Genomic DNA, 20,637 nt, shown 5'->3' with positions numbered 1-20,637 from the left:
CTACTTTTCTTTATCATTTGCAATCTGAATTGAGCATTCTTGAATCTATTTTTAATTCTTGAAGCATGCTGAATGATCTATATCTTGAACATGTTTAACCTAGATGCTTGGTTTTTGTCACAATTATGATTGAATGCATTGCTTTTAATGTGTTCGATAGAATGTCTAGCCAAGTTCTACAAGAGGCAATAGTAATATTGTGTTTGATGGCTATCCTAGGATGCACTAATTACTAGATTTGAAGAAAATTTGGTTAGTTAAGTAAGTTATCTTGACAATTAATCGACGCAATTGAATCCTAGAGCTTAATGCACGTATTTTGTCTCCTATATGGTTGCGATCGAACCCAATAGAGGTAGAGTATGTAGATTGATTATGGTTAGGTCTATCAAACATTAGTCAATGATTAGAACGCTGTCTTAACTAGGTTATTGCTAGTTGTCTGCCTTTGTAGGAGCTAGCTTAATCGAGTTAAGTAAGTAGTTGTAAGCTTAATCCGATTGTGAATTTAGTTTGTAGAATTCGATGATAGGAATTACACTGAACATCTAACTTGAATTAGAAGCAAGATTGTTCTAAACTTGTTTACATTTATCCATTATCTATTGATTTTTAGCATGTTTCTAGTGTCATCGAAACCCCTGTTTTATAGCTTTTATAATAATCTTAGTTAAGGAAAAGATTAAACAAGCCTTCCCTGTGGATCGACCTTTTACTTCCACTTTAACTACGACTTAGTTTAGGTTGTTGTTTGAACTTTATAAATATTGTTTGTTTCAGGTTAGGTAGAACTAACGACACCTACTTAGCATCGAATATGCATTCTTCCAATGATACACAAATTGAAATATTTGAACTGTAACCATCAGGTTACTTCAAATCATATAATCTCTTGTAAAATAATCTCTTTTCAAATCTTGATAAAATATATGGAGCTAGAGGAAGGTAAACTTAACTTGCACGCTTTTTAGGGTACAGATCATGTCGTATATTCATGTCTTGTAAATCATTATGAGCATTATGTCCATCTTTTGACTTCCTATTAATGTCTAACAATGTGCCTATGATACTCTCACATACATTCTTCTAACATGCATGACATGAAGATTATGTCGTAATACAAATTCCTATATTGATGTAAAAACTTATCAATTTTCAATGTAATTTATGTCTTTAAGCCAAATTAATCCAATGACAACAGTGAAAAATTGTGTACCTTCCAATATGGCAAGTCAAAGAAGATTGATCGTTTCTTCCACATTTCATTTGTCCCTTTATGTTTCTTTCTCTTTTTCTTTTCAATTTTTCCCCAACAATTTTGGAAATCCTTAAGTTGATCATAGATTACATTTCCATTCACGACTCTAAGACCTTGTCGCTCTTCAATTCTACCATCGAACCACGACTTCTTCCTTCTATATGGATGTGATGGTGATAAAAATCGTCTATGACCCATATATGCCAATTTCTTACCATGATACGACCATTGGGAAGTTGTGTGCTCCACACAAATGGGACATGCCATTTTTCCTTTTGTTGTGTAGCCAGCATAATTTTTGTAAGCAAGAAAATAATCGATTGTCCACATAAGCAAAGCTCTTAAACTAAAATTTAATTTGCTTACTGCATCATGAACTTCCACCCCTATTCCACAAATATTTCAAGTCATCAATTAATGGTTGTAAATAGATGTCAATATCATTACCTGGTTGTTTAGGACCAAGAATCAATAATGTTAAAATTATATTTTCTTTCGCCATGCACAACCATGTAGGCAGATTGTACGTCACAAGCATGACTGGCCAACAACTATATCTACTACTAAGGTTAGAAAATGGGTTAAAACCATCTGTAGCAAGACCAAATCTTATGTTACGTGGATCGTTAGAAAAATCTGGCCATTTTGCATCAATGGACTCCCATGACACACAATCAATTGGATAATGCATCTTTCCATTAGTACTTTTATGGTTTGCATGCCACCTTAGCAGTTTAGATATGTCTTGCATTTGAAATATTTGTCTCAGCTGTTAGGATACCGATCCTTAAAAGGGCTTTATTAATGTAACGGATTGGCACAATAGCTAAACGATGAACGAATTCTTTATTAAACGATAAGAGTCAAACAAGACTAGACGATACCTTACAATCATTACACGATCGCTTACCAATTGATGAACGATCGTTTACAAATTCTACATGATTGCTGAGTAATACTAGACGATCGCTTACAAAATACTCCACGATCTCTTACAAACTTCTACACAATCGCTTACAAAATATTACACGATCGCTTAACAATTACTACACGATCGTTGGGCTCTGCTACTCGATCACTTAGAAGAAGTAGATGAGGAACGACACACTACAATAGAGACTACATGATGGTAACAACTGAACTCCCACTCTTGAGAGCTCACCTTCCCAACTCCATATATGAAAAACTTCCTTGCCTCCCTTTTTGTTTCTTCCTTCTTTTAAACGATCAACTTCCAACAGAATTGAAAGTAAAGTCAGTTGCTATCCTTAACCTCTATAACAGACTCAACCACCGACGCTCCTTCAACTCCTTTATTCTTCCTTCTTTGATTAGGATGCCTATCATTACCTCCCCCCTCCACCTTTACATTGTCCTCAAGGTAAAATTCTGGAAACTGATTCTAGAAATCATCGAGTCCTCCCAAGTTGCCTCAAGCTCCGACAAGCCCTTCCACTTCACTAAAACTTCATGTCCTTGCTGTGACAACCCAAGTTGAGAGCTTAAAACAACTTCTAGTTCCAGCAGCCAAGTATGGTTTTCATCAACTAAAGGATCCACAGATGATTCCCCTCCTGGCTGTACAACCAATTTCTTTAGCTATGACACATGAAACACGGGATGGATGGACATCGTTATTGAAAGATTCAACTTGTAAGCTACTGATCCCACTTTGTCAACCACCAAATATGGTCCATAATACTTTGGAGATAATTTCACAAACTTCTTTTACCGAACTGAAATTTGGCGATAGGGCCGTAACTCAGCCATACCCAATCACCAACTTGAAATTCAACATCACGTCGCTTCTGGTCAGCAAGCTTCTTCATTTTCTCTTGAGCCACCCTCAAATGTTCCTTAAGCACGCGTAACGCAGCATCTCTGTCTCTCATTTGTTGGTCTAAAGTCGTATTGGCAGTACAATCATCCCCATAGTAAATCAACAATGGGGGTTGTCGTCCATACACAATCTGAAAGGTGAAAAGCCAGTAGAAGCGTCATACGTAGTGTTATACCAATATTCTGCCCAATGCAACCAGTTTATCAATTCTCGCGGTTGCTCTCCACAAAACCACCTCAGATACATTTCCACGCTGCGATTCACCACCTCTGTTTAACCATCTGACTGAGGATGATAAGCTGTACTGCGATGGAGGTTGGTACCCGACAATCGAAACAACTCCTACTAAAAGTGACTCACAAATACTTTGTCTCGGTTCGACACAATTGACTTTGGCACGCCGTTCAGTTTAATTATTTCTCTACAAAATGTATCTGCTACTATACTAGCATTGAAAGGGTGTTTCAAAGGAATAAAATGAGCAAATTTACTCAACCGATCCACTACCACCAAAACATCATACACTCTAGCCTTTGGTCATCCTTCAATGAAATCCATTGAAATGTCAGCCCATACAACATCAGGGATAGGTAGCGGTATCAATAATCCAGCTGGTGACAAGGCTAGCGACTTGTTCTTTTGGCATACAACACACTCCTCCACATATCTCTTAACAGCTCCCTTCATGCCTTCCCAATATAGCTCCCCTGCTACTCTCTTGTATGTTCTCAGGAATCCGGACTGGCCACCAAACACAGAGTTATGATGGTATACAAAATTGTAGGGATCAACGAGAGGTGCTAGAAAGTACTAACTTCCCTTTATACTTCAACACATCTTGCTACAAAGAAAAATCTTGCACTTCGTCTTCCTTCCTCAGTACATGGTCTTTAATTCTTTGTAACCGATCAGCGTGCTTAACTTCTTTCTGAATTACAACTATGTCAATCAAAATAGGAGCTGATATTTGAGCCAACTGAGCCTCCATCTCCACTTTGGAAAAGGCATCTGCGACACCATTCTCCAGTCCTATACGATATATCACCTCAAAATCATACCCAAGCAACTTAGCTACCCACTTCTGATGATGTGGCTGTATCGTCCTATGTTCAAGTAAAAACTTCAAAGCATTCTGATCGATCTTGATAAAAAATCATCTTCCTAAAAAATAAGGGTGCCACCTCTGCACGGCCATGACAACAACCATTAATTCTCTTTCATACCACCGGCTTCGCACGATCTCTCAAGGACAGAGTATGGCTGTAAAAAGCGATCGATTGCCTCTGTTGTACTAATACTGCGCCTATGCCGCACCTAGATGCATCGGTCTCTACCTTAAATGGTATGCTAAAATCAAGAAGCACCAACACAGGCAGTGTCATCATAGTCGTTTTGAGCTTCTCAAATGCGAATTAAGCATCCTCTGTCCATCGAAATGTCCTCCCCTTCAAAATTTGAGTCAAAGCCGTCGCTATGCTGCCATAATTATGTACAAACCTTCAGTAATAACCAGACAAGCCCAAGAATCCCCACACCTCCTACATTGTCTTAGGCACCGACCACTCCAACACTACCCGTACCTTCTCTGGATTGACCTCCATGCCTTGTTTAGAAATGATGTGCCCCAAATACTCCACCCTATCTTTTGCAAACTAACACTTCTTCTTATTAGCATAGAGTTTGTGTTAAGACTGATAATACAACTTCTAAATGCTGCAAGTGTTCTTCTAAGTTTCTACTCTACACCAGTATATCATCAAAGAAGAATAACACAAAGTGACGCAAATAAGGTCTGAATATATGGTTCATCTATGCTTGAAATGTAGAAGGTGCATTAATTAAACCAAAAGGCATTACTAGAAATTCATAATAACCCTTATGTGTCTAGAAGGCTGTCTTCTCCACATCCCGCAGGTTCATTCAAATTTGATGATAGCCAGACTTCAAATCCAACTTCGAGAAGAAAGCATCTCCATGTAGTTCATAAAAAAGTTCTTCTACCATAGGGATTGGAAATTTATCTGGAATAGTAGCAGTGTTGAGAGCGCGATAATCCACACAAAACCTCCATCCACCATCTTTTTTTTAACAAGTAGAACATGGCTAGAATAAGGGCTGATGCTCGGTCTAATGATGCTCGAGTCTAGAATTTCCTCCACTAATTTCTCCATCTTGGCCTTTTGATGATATACATACCTATATGGACGAACTTTTGTGGGGTTGGTCCCTTCCTTTAAATGAATGTAATGTTCAATATTCTGACGAGGGGGTAACTCCCTGAGCCATTCAAATACATCTTGAAACTGATTGAGCAAATCTGACAGAGACTCTGGTACTAATTCGACTTCGTTGTATTCCCCTTGCTCAGCTGCTAACTCATTCCGATTTAACAATCTACATTCAACAAGGAATCCCTGATCTTCTGTCACCCACGTTTTCACCATACATTTTAGACTGATCCTTGCCTTCGTCAGACTTGGATCCCCCTACAAAGTTATCTTCTGACCCTCATGAGTAAATGTCATTGTGAGGTTCCGCTAGTTAACCTTTATTTTTCCCAAGGAATGTAACCACTACATCCCCAAAATCACGTCAACACTCTCCAACTCCAATGGTAGGAAACTATCACACACTTTCCAATCTCCCAGCCTCATTTCCACATTTTTGCATACTCTCTTTCCCCGCATAGTAGTTCCTGACCCCAAAACTACTCCGTAATTGGTCGTATCTGTGATTTTCAACTGTAGATGATTCGCTAGGCCCTCTGATATGAAGTTATGTGTAGCTCCACAATCTATCAACACCACCACCGATTCTCCTTTGATGTCCTCTTTAATATTCATTGTTCGTGGGTTCGTTAATCCCACAACTGAGTTCATAGACAGTTCAACAATAGGTGAAATTTCCTCGCTCATCGTCAACATATTCAGTTCTAACATCTCTTCTCTTACTTTGTCGTCTTCATACAACTCCCATTCCTCACCGGATGACTGCACTACAAGTAACCTCAGTTCTCTCAACTTCCGCCCTTTGCACCGATGCCCAATAGTATACTTTTCATCGCACCGAAAACAGAGCCCTTTTTCTCTCTTCGACTGAAATTCAGCATTTGTTAATATTCTTACCGAAATTTCTCTCCGGTTATCGTTATTCGACGTTCCTTGCAACGTAATCGTCCTTATTGGAAATGATTCTCCAGTCTTCCATCCCTCTTTCAGTTCACTTCCGCCTACTGTCTTACTCACATTTTCAATATTAAATTACAAAGAGTTCAAATTGTGGATCTTACCTCCGTATGTTCGCACCCGTCCCGCTTCGACCCGCACATTTTCTCTATCTTCAACACGTTTTGCCAGCAACATCATTTGCGCTAACCCGGTGGGATCCTAGCATTCAACTTTAGCTTTTATCCACGACGCCAATCCATTCATGAATGTCTTCTTTAGAACTTCATTTGGTAGATAAGGCAACAACGTTATTAACTTATCGAATAGATTTCGATATGCTTCCACAGTCATTTCTTGTTTAATAGCCAAGAATCTTCTACAGATCGACCCCTCCCTTAAAGATCGGAATCAGACTAACATCCTTTTCTTCAAGTCTTCCAATCTTTGAATGGCTCTTTGCCTTCCTTCGACTGGTACCAGTCTAATGCGGTGCCGTTGAAGCTCACAACCGCCACCGTCATCTTCTCAGATTCAGTCAACTTATGAATTTGAAAATAGCGGTCTGCTCTAAATAACCGCATGTCTGGATCACTTCGGCTAAACATCGACATTTCAACTTTCTTGAATTTACTTCGGTTGCAATTCGTTTCTTCCCCGGCTGCTTTCACCGAACTATTTGTTCCACACACATTATTGGTATTCGGTCCTTCTGCCTCTTCCGTCACCTTTGCCTTATCGTTGGCCATTTCCGTAACATAGGAAATGAGCATCTATGCTTCTCTGCCTGCAATCCTAATCGCTTAATGCTCTTCGCTAACGATGCCAAATTCTCCTCTATGGTTGGCAATTTCCGCATTTCGACTCTGAGTCGAGAGATCTTTTGGTCGAGTAACTCCAGTTTCTCTTCAAAACATTTCTGAGCCATGCTTGCCCAGATGGTTGCTCTGATACCAATTTGTTAGGATACTGATCCTTAAAAAGGCTTTATTAATGTAACGGGTTGACACAACAGCTAAACGATGAACGAATTCTTTATTAAACGATAAGAGTCAAACAAGACTAGACGATTGCTTACAGTCGTTACACGATCGCTTACCAAATGTTGAACGATCGTTTACAAATTCTACACAATTGCTGAGTAATACTAGACGATCGCTTACAAAATACTCCGCGATCGCTTACAAACTTCTACACGATCGCTTACATATTATCACACAATCGCTTACCAATTATTACACGATCTCTGGGCTTTACTACTTGATCGCTTAGAAGAAGTAGACGAGGAACGACATACTACGATAGAGACTACATGATGGTAACACCCGAACTCCCACTCTCAAGAGCTCACCTTCCCAACTCCAGATATGCAAAACTTCCCTACCTCCCTTTCCGTTTCTTCTTTCTTTTAAACAATCAACTTCCGAATAGAATTGAAAGTAAAATTCAGTTGCGGTCCCTAACCTCCATAACAGACTCAACCGCCAACGCTCCTTCAATTCCTTTATTCTTCCTTCTTCGATTAGGATGCCTATCATCAGCCTCGAAATGAGTGGAAAATATCTCAAAATTTTTGTAGGAACACCTCGCTTCATTCGTTTGGTACATCTATCCACCTTCCATGAGAACGTGCATAAATAGGACAACTCTCTCCAAGTATTTGTTCTCTTTCATAAATAAACAACAATCATTTACACAGACATGAATTTTTTCATATCCTAAATCAAATACTTTTAGAAACTTCTTTACTTCATATGTAGATCTTGGGATGCCATTTTCAAGTGGTAGCATGTCATGTAAAAGCTCCAAAAGACTTGTGAAGCTCTTGTCGTTCTAATCATTAGTAACCTTAATCTTGTATGATGATACAATGGTTGACATTTTTGTATATTTTGTACATTGTGAGTACAACAAAATGTTTGCATCTACAACCTTTCGAGTGACATCGGTGTTCACAAAATTTGGTTCTTCATTTTTTCCTTCATTTCGGCTAAAAGAGTTATAAAATGTTGATCTTCAAACATATATTGTAATCCAACTTCATCTGCTATTGATGGTACTTCTTTACCGTGATGGTACCAAATATTATAAGCTGGATCCATGCCATTTATAACCAGATGTTTGTAATCAATATCAAAGTTTTGATATTTCATGTCTTATTTCTTGAATGGACATTGAATTTTGTCTACCCAACCAACTTACTCTCAACTTGTTTGACAAAGTTCCATGATCCTCTCAAATATTTATAGGTAGCTCTATCAAAGAATCAAACACAAACAATTAATATTTGACATACTCATGCCACCTATTCAAGCTATTAAATAACTATCATCTCAACCTAGTATTAAATTTCATTTTTAACATACATACTTGTTCAAGTGAATCCAATCTTTGTCAAATATTCTTTTCGAAACTATTGCTATGAGTAAGAAAGTTTGCTTGTTGGTGAATTTTACTGAAATTAAAGCATCAACAACCAATAATTAATGTTCACATAATAACTTAAAAGACTAGAAACAAGATTAAAGTAATACGTGAAACTTCAATGGTTAGCATTTACCAAAACAAATAAAAAAAAAAAAATAGGTAAGGCGAGAAAGAGGAACATTGTCGACTCTATCTCTAACAAAGGAGAATTTGAAAAGGAAAAAAACAACATAAAAAGTTCCTAAAAAGTGTCCAATTGATACTTTGACATTCAAAATAACCTCAAAATGCCTAAGTGTCACTTCCAGTCTCAAAACCAACCTAAAAGTTTCAAAGTGACACTTGACTATCAAAACAACCAAAAAAATGCTTAAATGCCACTTTGATTCCCAAAACCAAAAGTATATAAGTGACAATTTAGGTCTCAAATCAACCTAAAAAATTACTAAAAATCACTTGGATTCTTAAAACCAACAATTTTTTTCAAAAAGTTTGTTGGCGAAACTTCAACTCCCATAACAATATAAATGCCTACGTGCCACTTTAACTCAAAAAAAATTAAAGATTGACAACATTGAAACCATTGATCATAAGAACCATTGAAACCATCTAAAACTCTCTACGTGTCACTTCAACTATGATACAATTACACCATTGAAATCATTGATCAAATTTGAAGTCTAGTCTCTTCAATGTCAAAGTTTGTGTGACCCTAAACCTAGATGTCAAAGACATATTAGACCTAAACCTCTATAATAATCATTGAAGTTGGCTTGATTGATTCTTAATGAAGCTCTTTAAAATAAAGGAGGAAAGTAAAAATTTAAATGCATTACTAATAATGGTCCAAATTCAATACCCATGCTTTCTTGTGAGTTTTGGGTCTCTATTGTCCATTTCAGGCGATGAATGTTTTTATTTTATTCTAGAGGATATAAGTTATAATATTTCATTCAACTTTGATATTAACTTCTATCTATCATATTTTCAAGGTTGAATTCCAACAAGCATTTGAAAGAAACTTTCATCATTATCATAAGAACCAAGGCTACAAAAATAATGTTCTGCACCCACAAATATTTAAAGAGATTCCCATCATTGTTTCTATTGAATGTTTATTCTTATGTATCAAACAAATAATAAAATTGGAAACTGCTGAAAATGAATTTTATATGCATAAATAATCAATAATTTTTTTTTTGTTCTAAATATTAAGTTACTCCCAGTTTAACAAACTAAATACTTACTTGAAAGATAAAATGTTTCTTTTTTGTCCTAAATATTAAACTGCTCCCAGTTTAACCACCATACATGTCCTAACACACTATCAAAGTCTATCCTCCTATAGTGACAATGATGTAATTTCAATCTAGATTAAAAAAAAAAAAATTGAAGCAACTGGGAATTTTGATTGAAGAGAGAGAGGGTTAATGAGTGGGAGATCAATGGACATCAAAGGATAGCCTGAAAGGAGGTGGGAAAAAGTGACAAGTCTGACAATTGGGCATCAGCTTCATAAAAACTTTTTTTTAAAAAAAGAGAGAGAGAGAGAGAGACACTTATATGCATTGTTTTTCAAAATCTTTATAAAATTTTTACTCAAAAGCTATAAACAAGAAGAAAAAACTGTTAAAAGTTCTATTGCTGGTAGTGCGTACCTAACATATGCCTCCAATTATGTGACAATATCAAGAAATAAGGAATAGAGAAGAGGTGGTTGAATCGGTTAAGAACGATTTCCAATTATATTGGGAGAGGTGGAGGTTTAAAAGAAGAAAGGAATGGGAAGAGAGGATAGTGAAGTTTGAATATCAGGAGTGAGGAAGGAGAGCTCTCGAGAATTGAAGTTCGGAAGTCTCTGTCATGGAGAAGTCATCGTAGCATGCCGCTCATTGTTTACTTCTACTAGGCAATCGTGTAGTATTTGGTAGGCGATCGTATAGCAATTGTTAAGCGGTCATATAGAAACTAGTAAACGATCGTGTAATAGTTTGTAAGCGATCGTGTAGGAGTTGGTGAGTGATCGCAGAGTATTTTTAAGCGATTGTTTAGTAAGACTGAGCGATCGTTTAACGTTTGGTAAACGATCGAATAACAATTGTAAGCGACCGTTTAGTCTTGTTTGACTCTTATCGTTTAATAAAAAAGTTGTTCATCATTTAAATCCTATTCCAGAAGGTTGTACTAGCCCGTTACGATAATAAAGATTTTCAAGAATCAGTATCCTAACAATATCTGCACAAGAAAATAACGTGCAACGAGAAGTGCCTAGGATTCATAAAAATCTCAGTTACATGGTGATTTTGCCAAATTCATAGGAAACATAACAAAACAATTAAAGAACAATATATTCAAAAAACACCAATGGAAAAAGGTATCCTCAATTTGTAAAGTTAGTCATACAATTTAAAACGCTTAAAATGATTAGTTATAACAAAAGAAATATACATTCATCAAAATTTGTACAAAACTAGTGTAACTTACAAGATGGTTAAGATCAACAAGCATGGATAAAAACTCTTTAAATTATCCTATGATTGCTAAGCCTACAACTACTAAAGGTACAAAAGATATTAGTACACACACAGAGAAAATTAGAAGAGGTTTTTGTCTATACATTGAAGAGTTGGTAGTATAAATACTACGAGGGATGGATGTTAAAAATATGAGAATATGAATGCAAATACAAGACATTAATTGAACTAAAAGTAAGCCAAGAAGACAATACAAAATATCAACAAAACTTACAGTTAATGATTAAAAGTTGCCTTGCTTTCAAACCTCTTGTTTTTCTATTTCAAATATTAAGTTGATGATCTCAAATTAACAAACAAAAATACAGTCTTAAAAAATAAAAGTTTTCTTGTTTGCTTTGAAAAACTATCATGTGTATTCAAATACACAATTAAAAGTCATCACTAATTCTTACAGTAGACCCTTTTGCCTTACACTTTTGGAGATAAAACCTTCATTAAAAAACATACAAACATTCTTCACAATTTAAAATGATTACTTCATTTTGAGCATTGAGAAACTAAATCTATTTAGCACTTCAATATAAAACCTTCAAATTTTCATTTCCTTATTGTCATTGACTTCGAGAAGGAAAAAAAGTAAGTAATAAAAAAAAAACCTACTCTACCATCGAGAAAATAACAAGTTTTCTCCTCTTAGGATTATACCAACAAGTCCAGATGACTAGATGCAGAGGAAGGTCAAATCAAATCAAAACCAAACAATTAAAGATTGTTTAACGCAGAATCATAAGACCAAGCTTCATAAATATTGACTTCCATCTTGAATCATATAAAGAAGAAAAGGGTAGTGAGAAATCACCTCGCTCTCTTTGTTTCTCTCCTACGCCTCAATTCTCCTTCACTTTATTAAGGTGGAGAAGATAAGCAAGTGGATCAAGATATCAAAGTACTAGCAACAAAAAAAAATATGTTTCCTTTAAAACTACAACGCTCTGTGCTCATATAACATAAGAAATAATATTGTGAACGTCAATGACCATAGAAAATTAAGAATCCATAACTACAATTCTATAACACTAGGTCACTCACATACGAATCCAAATACCTACGGAAATTTTGAGCTCCACTAGATGTATTCAAGTACATCAATTAACGCTCTAAGCTCCTCTCGATCTACATTGACATAATAGCCAAATTATAGCCACACACCAAAAACAACTTGAAAACAGAAGATCAATTAAGCTAACAATTTACTTGAGCGATTGAAATACAAATTGTGTCATGATAGTTTATAAGAACTACTTATCATCTCGAAGATCTAACTCATGAAACATCAACATCATCAGTGATAATTTAATCCGATGGTTTATAGGAATCCGAACTCATAGTGGTCGTCTAGAGGAAGAAGAAGAAAACTTGTCATCTAAAATCATGTCATCAGCCTCACAAGGAATACATAAATCATTAAAGACAAGTTGCTTGCAATGACAAAAGAGATGTTGGATTGTATGCCTTAAAACTTGCAGTTTGTAGAGTTAAATATTTTTTATTATCAATAAAGATGTTATTTAACATTTCTTCAATAAAGTTATTATTGAATTTGTAAATTGCACGTATAAGACTAAATATAATAAACTAAGATCCACGGCTATTATATGAATACTTGAACTTTATGTGGAGACATAAAGGTGGATCAAGTTCGAGTAAATAGTCAAAATGATCTATAATATAAGAATAAGGTTGGGTGCCTTATTCTGATAACACTATCGGATGCGACCCACATCGTAGTTGTTACAATTTGTTGTAAGATGCTACAAACAAAATGATCTTGATTCGTTCATGTATTGACATGAGGAGTGTGGACATCCTATGCAATGAGTTTGCATAAGATCGAACTAAAAAATAAGTCACTCTTATTTTATAACATTGTTTATGGTTTAAGATTGACTATTTCGCTTAGATGACCTACGTAACTCGATCTTAATCCTGAGCTCATTATGAACTCCTGTTTATTTGGGATTATCCTTTGATCTGCATAGGTGAGAGTAGTCCAACATCACTACTCAATAAGCCTCTCATTTTGGGGATAAGATCGGATAAATAGCTACAGACATAGTTCTACAAGATGGAATTCATGCCTACCCGATTTAAAGGATATGAGGAAGGTTGTTCTCTTAAGTGCTGTATCTAGGTCTTGAACAAGGGGCTCCACCCTCTCATTGGCCCGAGAGGGTTCTGATTTAGTGATTGGATCATAAACTAATTGTTCATTAGAGATGGAACTTAAGGAACAAGACGTAATTTCAGGGATAAAACAACATTTGACCCAGTCGTTATTTCGAACAACCTGTGAAGGGTCGACTTACTGATTATGGTTAAATCAAGTGGATACAAATATATCTACAATGAGGAGAGTGCAACTACCAAGCTATAGTGGTGTGACTCGGTAGTTAATGAATATTGATTAATTTGATCTAAAGAGTTTTAGCCAATTAATCTCAAATCGTTGGAGCTCATGATTTGTAGGTCCATAAGGTCTCTCTACTAGCTTGTAAAACACGAACACCTTGAATTAGTAAATTTAGTGAATTTGGAATGATATCAATTTGAAGTCTTCAAATTGAATTTAGGGTTTGAATTTGAATAGTTCAAATTCAAATTAGGGTTTGTATAATTATAATTGATATAATTAATTAACGTTTAATTTATCAAAATTAAAAAAAAAATTGGAGAGTTTATACTATTTAAATATTGATTTAAATATTAATTACATGAATAAGATTCACGTCTAATATTAGACGTGTGATTAATTTAATGTTTGATATTAAATTGTTATTTAATTAATCAAATATGTTTAATTAATTAAAATCAAATTAATTTTCAAATGTAATTCAATTTAAGAAAATGAATTATGAAATTTTGATTTAAATTAATTTTGAATGAATTGAAACTAAATTTCATATTGTATTTGAAAATTAGAATTTTTCACTTAGTGGGAAAATCCAATGTTTCACCAACTAGTAGGTCGAACTCTACAATTCACACATCTATCCCATTCAATCTTCAAGTTTGAGGTGTCTTTGACTGAATTCAATTATGCTTGCATGTAGTTGAAGAATAAAAACACTCCAATCTGGTAGAATTGGAGGGGGATTTTAGTTGCTGGAAAATTTGTTTCTACTGAGTTCTTCATCCTCACCACAAAACTCTCTACATTTCTTCACAAATTCATTCCATTTGTGAGTTCCACCACTCAAATTCAAGGCTGAGAATAGTAGAGAAAATCTCTTGATGGTTCACTGAAGATTTGGAGCTGAGAATTTGTGAGGGGCAGCTTGGATTGGAGGAATTCTTCAAAGGTATGTGTTTCTTGAAACCATCTTAATACCATATGAATATGGTTATCTTGATGTCAAAATTAAGGAATTAGAATGCTTAATGATCATGTCTTCTTCCGTTGCCCGTTTTTGTATTCCAACAAGAGAATGAGTTACACTTAGAAAACTTTTTTAATAAACCTTATTAGTTTGAGCAGTGGTAATCTAAACCAATCAAGCAATGAAACTTACCATCGTGAACCAATAGTATGTGTATTGACATGAACTAGACTTTAAACATCACAAGACTTCTCTATCCACTTAGAAATTTTCCTTCCATTCCTAACTCATTGCTTCGAAAAACAAAAAAAAAAAGAAAAAAGAAAAGAGAAAAGAAAAAGAGGTAGATTATTAAAGAATCCATCATTCCTCTATATTCAAACATATAGAACAGGACACCTCCTATTGTACTAGTGAGCCAGTTTGAATTAATGTTATGTTGCATTATCTCACTTCCACTCCAAAGATCTATAGTGCTTGCAAATCAAGAAAATGATTGTTTTGGGGAGAATGTTTTAAATGCAAAGCTTGTTACATTGACGAGGAAATTTTCATCTCAATTGTTGTTCTAACCAACTATTGTATATTCATGTATGTGGAGCATCTTGTGTTGTCATTACATTAAACCGAGAGATTTGGTCACCAACTATTTAAGAAGTTCAAGTTTTCTAAAAAGAATTTCAAGGCATGTTGTTGTTCAAGCCATTCGTGGAAATCATAAAGTAACTAATCGATGTATGAATGAGTCCATTTTGGATCAATTTTAGAGATAATCAACTTCTCAAACTAAAATCAATATTGAACACGTAAACTATCATGAGGCTTGTCATTCTAATCTTGCAGGAAACCTGTTATGTTCTGAATAATAAATGAAATTTTGCAGCACAAAGTAAAGAGAAAGGTTGATGTTGAACAATTATCCTAAACAGTTTTGATTTTTGTTTATACTAGCAAAAAAGAAAGAAACTATTGGGAAAATAAGCCTATTCATAATATATATGTGGAAACCTACAGACTCAACAAAGGAAAGAAATCGAAAAGGAAAAAAACTAGATAAGAAAAAGATACAAGAAAAATAATATTTGGCATAAACCTTAAGTAACTTTAGAAAACGTGTTGAAGTTTGGATTATGCAGTCAATTATACATCGAAACTAATTCAAAAAACTTGTGAGTATGTAGTAGAGAATTATCCAAGTAGTAGGTCATAGGATTAACAAACTCTGCAATCAAATCAAAATATGCAAACTACCAATCTGCGGGGCAAATGCACTAAGTTAAGTTTAGAAAAGGATCTTTTAATTTCTTTCCGAAGAAGACTAAAAATTATAATGCAAATGATAAAATAAGAAAGCACTACGAAATTAAGAATTGAAGGCTAGTGTTTTCTTCTCAAGTGTATTTTTGAGCTACTACCCTAACCATTCGGAGGGAAGCAGGTAAATTACACCTCTAGTTTTGAACGTTAGCTAGGCACATCCAGTTCAAACAAAGCAACTAATCCTTTCCAACCATTAGATTAATAAGATGGATCTAAGTTGAACTCCTCAAAGTTTAGTCAAAACAACAAAATTGAAGCGAAATTAATGTTCTTTTGTTCCTTATCAAACTCAAAACCGTTTCCAATCACAGATATATATCATCACAGAGCCATGAACAAGAACAAGAACATAAATTCAAACAAAAAAGAAGACAGTAATCAATCTATCACAATGAGTATACTGTGATATCTAAAATTTTCTCACCCCAAAGATTTTTCTCTCTTAAATCGGGAGTGGAGCACCATTTGAAGAAATCAAGCTTGTTGGAATGATGAAGAGACTTGGAATGGAGGATTTGGAGGAGGAGTGGCTTCGATGTTGAAAGAGAATGGTGTTGGACGGTTTGAATACCTGATTCCGAAATGGTTTTGGTAATGGAAGCCACGAGAAGGAGGTCGGCCAAGTGAGAGAGAGTTGACATTGCCCTTAGGAAGTAAAGGAATGGAAGAATAGAGGGAAAAATTATCAACCCCCTCCCAGATTTCCCAAATGACCTGTAAGAAGGTGTGAATGCAGCAGTTTCCAACCATCTCGCTGGCACTTACTATCTACTAACCTGCTTAACCTGACTTGGATTCCTGAAATGCATATATATATACTCAACTATCTGTTGGGATTGGTGTCCTAATTCCCCTGGTGGCCTCATAGTTTGTAAAAATTTTGTACACATTGTTATTAATAAAATAAATATCATTTTATTTGTATTTACTCAAATCTAATAAACTAAGATCCGTGGTTATTTCATGTAACTTAAGCATGTATGTGAGACGTACAAGTGGATCATGCCTTAAGTAATAACTTAAATGGTCTGTAGTAGATGGATAAAAGAGGGATACTTTATCCTGGTGACACTACAACGACCCGCTTTGTAGATATTTACAAGTGTTGTAAAGTGCTATAAATAGTCTAATCCTGACCATTCATGTGGAGACATGCGAGCGGGGGTATCCTATACAAAGAGTTTATATAAGACCGGACCACGAGATAATTAGTCTCTTTATATAATATCGTTGATAATTGAGACTTACATCTCACTATAATGACCATAGGTGACATGATTTTAATCCTGAGTGAGTTGGGAACTCCTGCTTATGAGAGCGGTTTTTTTATTAGTATGGGTGAGAGTGGTCAGATTGCTAACTCAACAAGCCTACCTTGTTGGAGATTCGTCTGATTGGGGAGCTAGAAACTCAGCTACACAAAACGAAAATCACTCCTTCCCGAAGCAGGGGTAAGTAGATAAATTGCTCCCTTAAGAGCTGATTCCAGGTCTTGAACATAGTGGCCACATCCTCTCTTTCAAAGAGAGGACTCTGTCATAGTAGGACAATGACTTATTATTCATTAGAGGAATCAATGGTACTTAAGGAGTTAAATGTAACTACAGGGGCAAAATGGTAAACTGGCCCAAATGTACTTACGAGTGATTTGTGAAGGGTTATCGCACTATTGATTGGTTATATGGACACAGAAATATATCTATAGTGAGAAGAGGGCAGCTGTCGGTCTTTAGTGGAGTGTCCGACAGTTAACGGATGGTAGATCTCGTGACTAAAGAGTTTAGTCAGTTACTCATGTACGGTTGGAGCTTCAAGTTACATGTCCATGAGGTCCCCTTAGTAGCTCTATAGGTTCAAGTTGAGAATTAGATTTTGGGTTAGTTTGAAATGTTCAAATTAACAAGAGGAAATTCAATTATATGTGATATAATTGATATAATGTATTAGATACATTAATTGAAGAAATTAATATAAATATGATTTATATTAAGTACCATAAAATAGAAAAAGAACTATGGTTTATATGTTTCATATGATGAAATATTAAAACTATAGGTTATAAAATAATATGATAAGTTGGTTATCATATTTATTTATAATATATTAATTATATGACAATTAATTCTTTTTCTCTAATAACCGATTTGAGTGATAGGTTATTAGAAGTTTTATGGTAATCGTGAGATAAAAAGGAAAATTGTTTTCCAAAATTAGAAGTAGATTCATTCGGAAAATTCTCACGAAAAAAGGCTATCAAGTAAAAAGTGTTTTTACTAAGCGATAGCCGTTGAGAGCATAAACGATCGCTAAGAGTTGACTATACGATAGTTATTCTTTTGATCGTTGCTACACGATTGAGTAGCAAAATCTATACGATAGGCTTCCATTTTCTAAACAATCGAGTACATCGTCTATACGATAGATAATATTCATATCTCCCACTTACTTGATCGTCTACTCGATCGTATACTTCTTGTCTTCCTTAATCCAAGATCATACAGAACCCACAACTCCTGGATTCTCATACCAAGAATACCAAGGTAACACTTGTGGTGGTATTCTTGTTCAGTTTGTGGGTCGAGTTGAACTCGATTGGGTTCGAGGAGCATTCAGAAGTTCGTGGAGGTGCTGTCCTATTCATTGCGTTCGAGTGCTATTTTGGACACATTGGAAATCGATCGAGGGATACTTGAAGAATACTTTTTCAAAGGTATGCATACTCTATCCCTTGGATTTTCTTGTAGCATACTATAATTTCTATATATGCATAATCTGTTCGTTTCCGGTTAGACTGTGATTGTTGTGTTCATTCTGAATAGAATTTGGAACGATCCACTTTCGCTGTTCATGGAGATCTCAGTTTTGATTTCCTTCACCATCAACTCAAGACAAATGACAATCATTAACAAAGTTCTACATTACTCTTCAATAATACAACTTGTACACTTTTCATAAGCAGTAAGCCCAACATACTCAACTAGTCCCTACATGACATAATACATGCGTACTACTTTATACATAACCCACACTTAGACTTCCTAACATTTTGGTCTTGAGTGGCAGAGCAATAACAGAGTCGTCTTCTGAGGAGTGACCGCTACCTGTGGAGAAGACATTTAAGCAGGGTGAGCTAGAAGCTCAGTGAGTGACTAAACTTTGAAACGTAAAAGATACACATATCAATCATGCTTAACAAAGAGATCATGAACTAAAAAGCGTAGCTGAAAACTAAGAAATTAGTCAAGAAAATAATTACATAAAACTTCTCTACTAGTAGTTAAACATAAAATAGATAAACATTAGCTCTGGGAGGCCCTTAGGCCTCAGCTTCCACATTAAATATCTTTAAAAGAGATCGACTCCTCTGGTCTGCTCCTGAGTATAACCTTACTGAACTAAAGCTTGGTTGGGGGATGGATCCTCCGACCTAACTTCCACTATAACCTTAGTCGAGGTTTGGAACTTCTGACTATTACTTATGTCTTTAACTGTAACTCATCGAACAACTTCCATAATACTTGAAGCATAAAACATAATAACGTTCTGTGAATACTTCCTGAATCTTAGTTGAGAACGAGCATTCATTGCTCAAGCTCCCAACGTCTGTATCACACTAAGAGACCCATACATCGGCCTCGGTTACTTAAATATGGCCTAGGAGACCCATACTTCAGCCTCTCAAATATAGCTTAAGAGACCCATACTTTGGCCTCTTCTTTAGAACTTTATACGTGCACGTGGAGTTACTAAGTACCGTCAACACCTTAGGTACTTCTTGGACACCTTCCATGCTTTCAGTATCTGACTTATTAAAAACATATCATGCTTTAACATCATATATATTATGAATCTTTCAGAACATAGCTTTAAGCTTAACATTTGTGGAAACTTAGCTAGTATTTAAAACGCATGCTTCAACATAGAATACTCAATATGAAATAAGGCTTAACATATTACCTCGGCATGCAATCAAACAAGTACATACTCGAGGAAAATGCTAAGCAATCCCATGAAACTTAATTGCTTGAAAACATATAAACTTATCAACAATTATCATCGAATGACATAGTTTATCCCTCTTCATAGTTCTTGCTAATACGGAACCAACTCAACGCATAACATTCTTCATTAACAATTTTTACTGAAACTTGAATTCATCTCTTGGGAGGTGGCTCCTCTGTCCACCACCTTCCTAATCCCACTGGCCCTATGTGTACGTAGCTAGGATCCTATCTTCTACCTCATCTAAGCTTGGTTACCACTTCGAGGTATTGAGCCAAACATATTTTACTAGGAGTCCTTCACATAAACATCACACTTAGCTTTGCCTTATAGACTTAGCTTTCCCTAATAGCAGGCGCTAACCATTCAAGCTTTGTCTAGGGAAACATACTTCATAAGCACTAGACGTTAATTACTTAAGAACATCATGTCTGAACCATACCTATCCATACTCTATAAGTTATTAATCTATCAAGCATACGTAAACATCAGTAAAGGAAATAGCTTGGCAAATGTTTGAGGCTGGCTATCAATAAGTAACTTTCATTAAAGCATGACTTGCTAAATCATTCATAAACATTTGTAAACATTAGAGTCACTCATAATCTTTGGGAACTCCTTTTAAGATTGATGAGCTTCTCCTTCTAATGTCAACCCCATGAACATATCAAAATACTTTAGTTATTAGCCATGGTTTCCCATTTTAGACTCACTTTTAGAATTAAGCTCACATTTATTCCTTTCGCTTTCAATTCCTCGTAACTTACCTTAG

At 35.4% G+C, this 20,637-nt stretch overlaps 1 long non-coding RNA gene and 1 pseudogene across 1 annotated transcript; both read right to left on the bottom strand.

Moving 5' to 3' along the window:
* Nucleotides 1-1,183: 1,183 nt before the first annotated feature.
* LOC150034491 (uncharacterized) lies at nt 1,184-9,586 on the bottom strand (annotated as a pseudogene).
* Nucleotides 9,587-12,116: 2,530 nt separating this feature from the next.
* On the bottom strand, nt 12,117-16,534 carry LOC150034490 (uncharacterized). The gene is made up of 2 exons (XR_016531456.1): nt 16,288-16,534; nt 12,117-12,339 (listed from the first exon to the last, which is right to left on the bottom strand). It is a non-coding gene; the product is annotated as an uncharacterized LOC150034490 (long non-coding RNA).
* Between the last annotated feature and the right edge of the window lie 4,103 nt (nt 16,535-20,637).

This window comes from Benincasa hispida, chromosome 8, assembly GCF_027475165.1.
Source record: "Benincasa hispida cultivar pf3 chromosome 8, pf3_genome.v1.1, whole genome shotgun sequence".
Lineage (NCBI taxonomy): Eukaryota > Viridiplantae > Streptophyta > Magnoliopsida > Cucurbitales > Cucurbitaceae > Benincasa > Benincasa hispida.
This window is presented reverse-complemented; position numbering and strand designations above follow the sequence as displayed.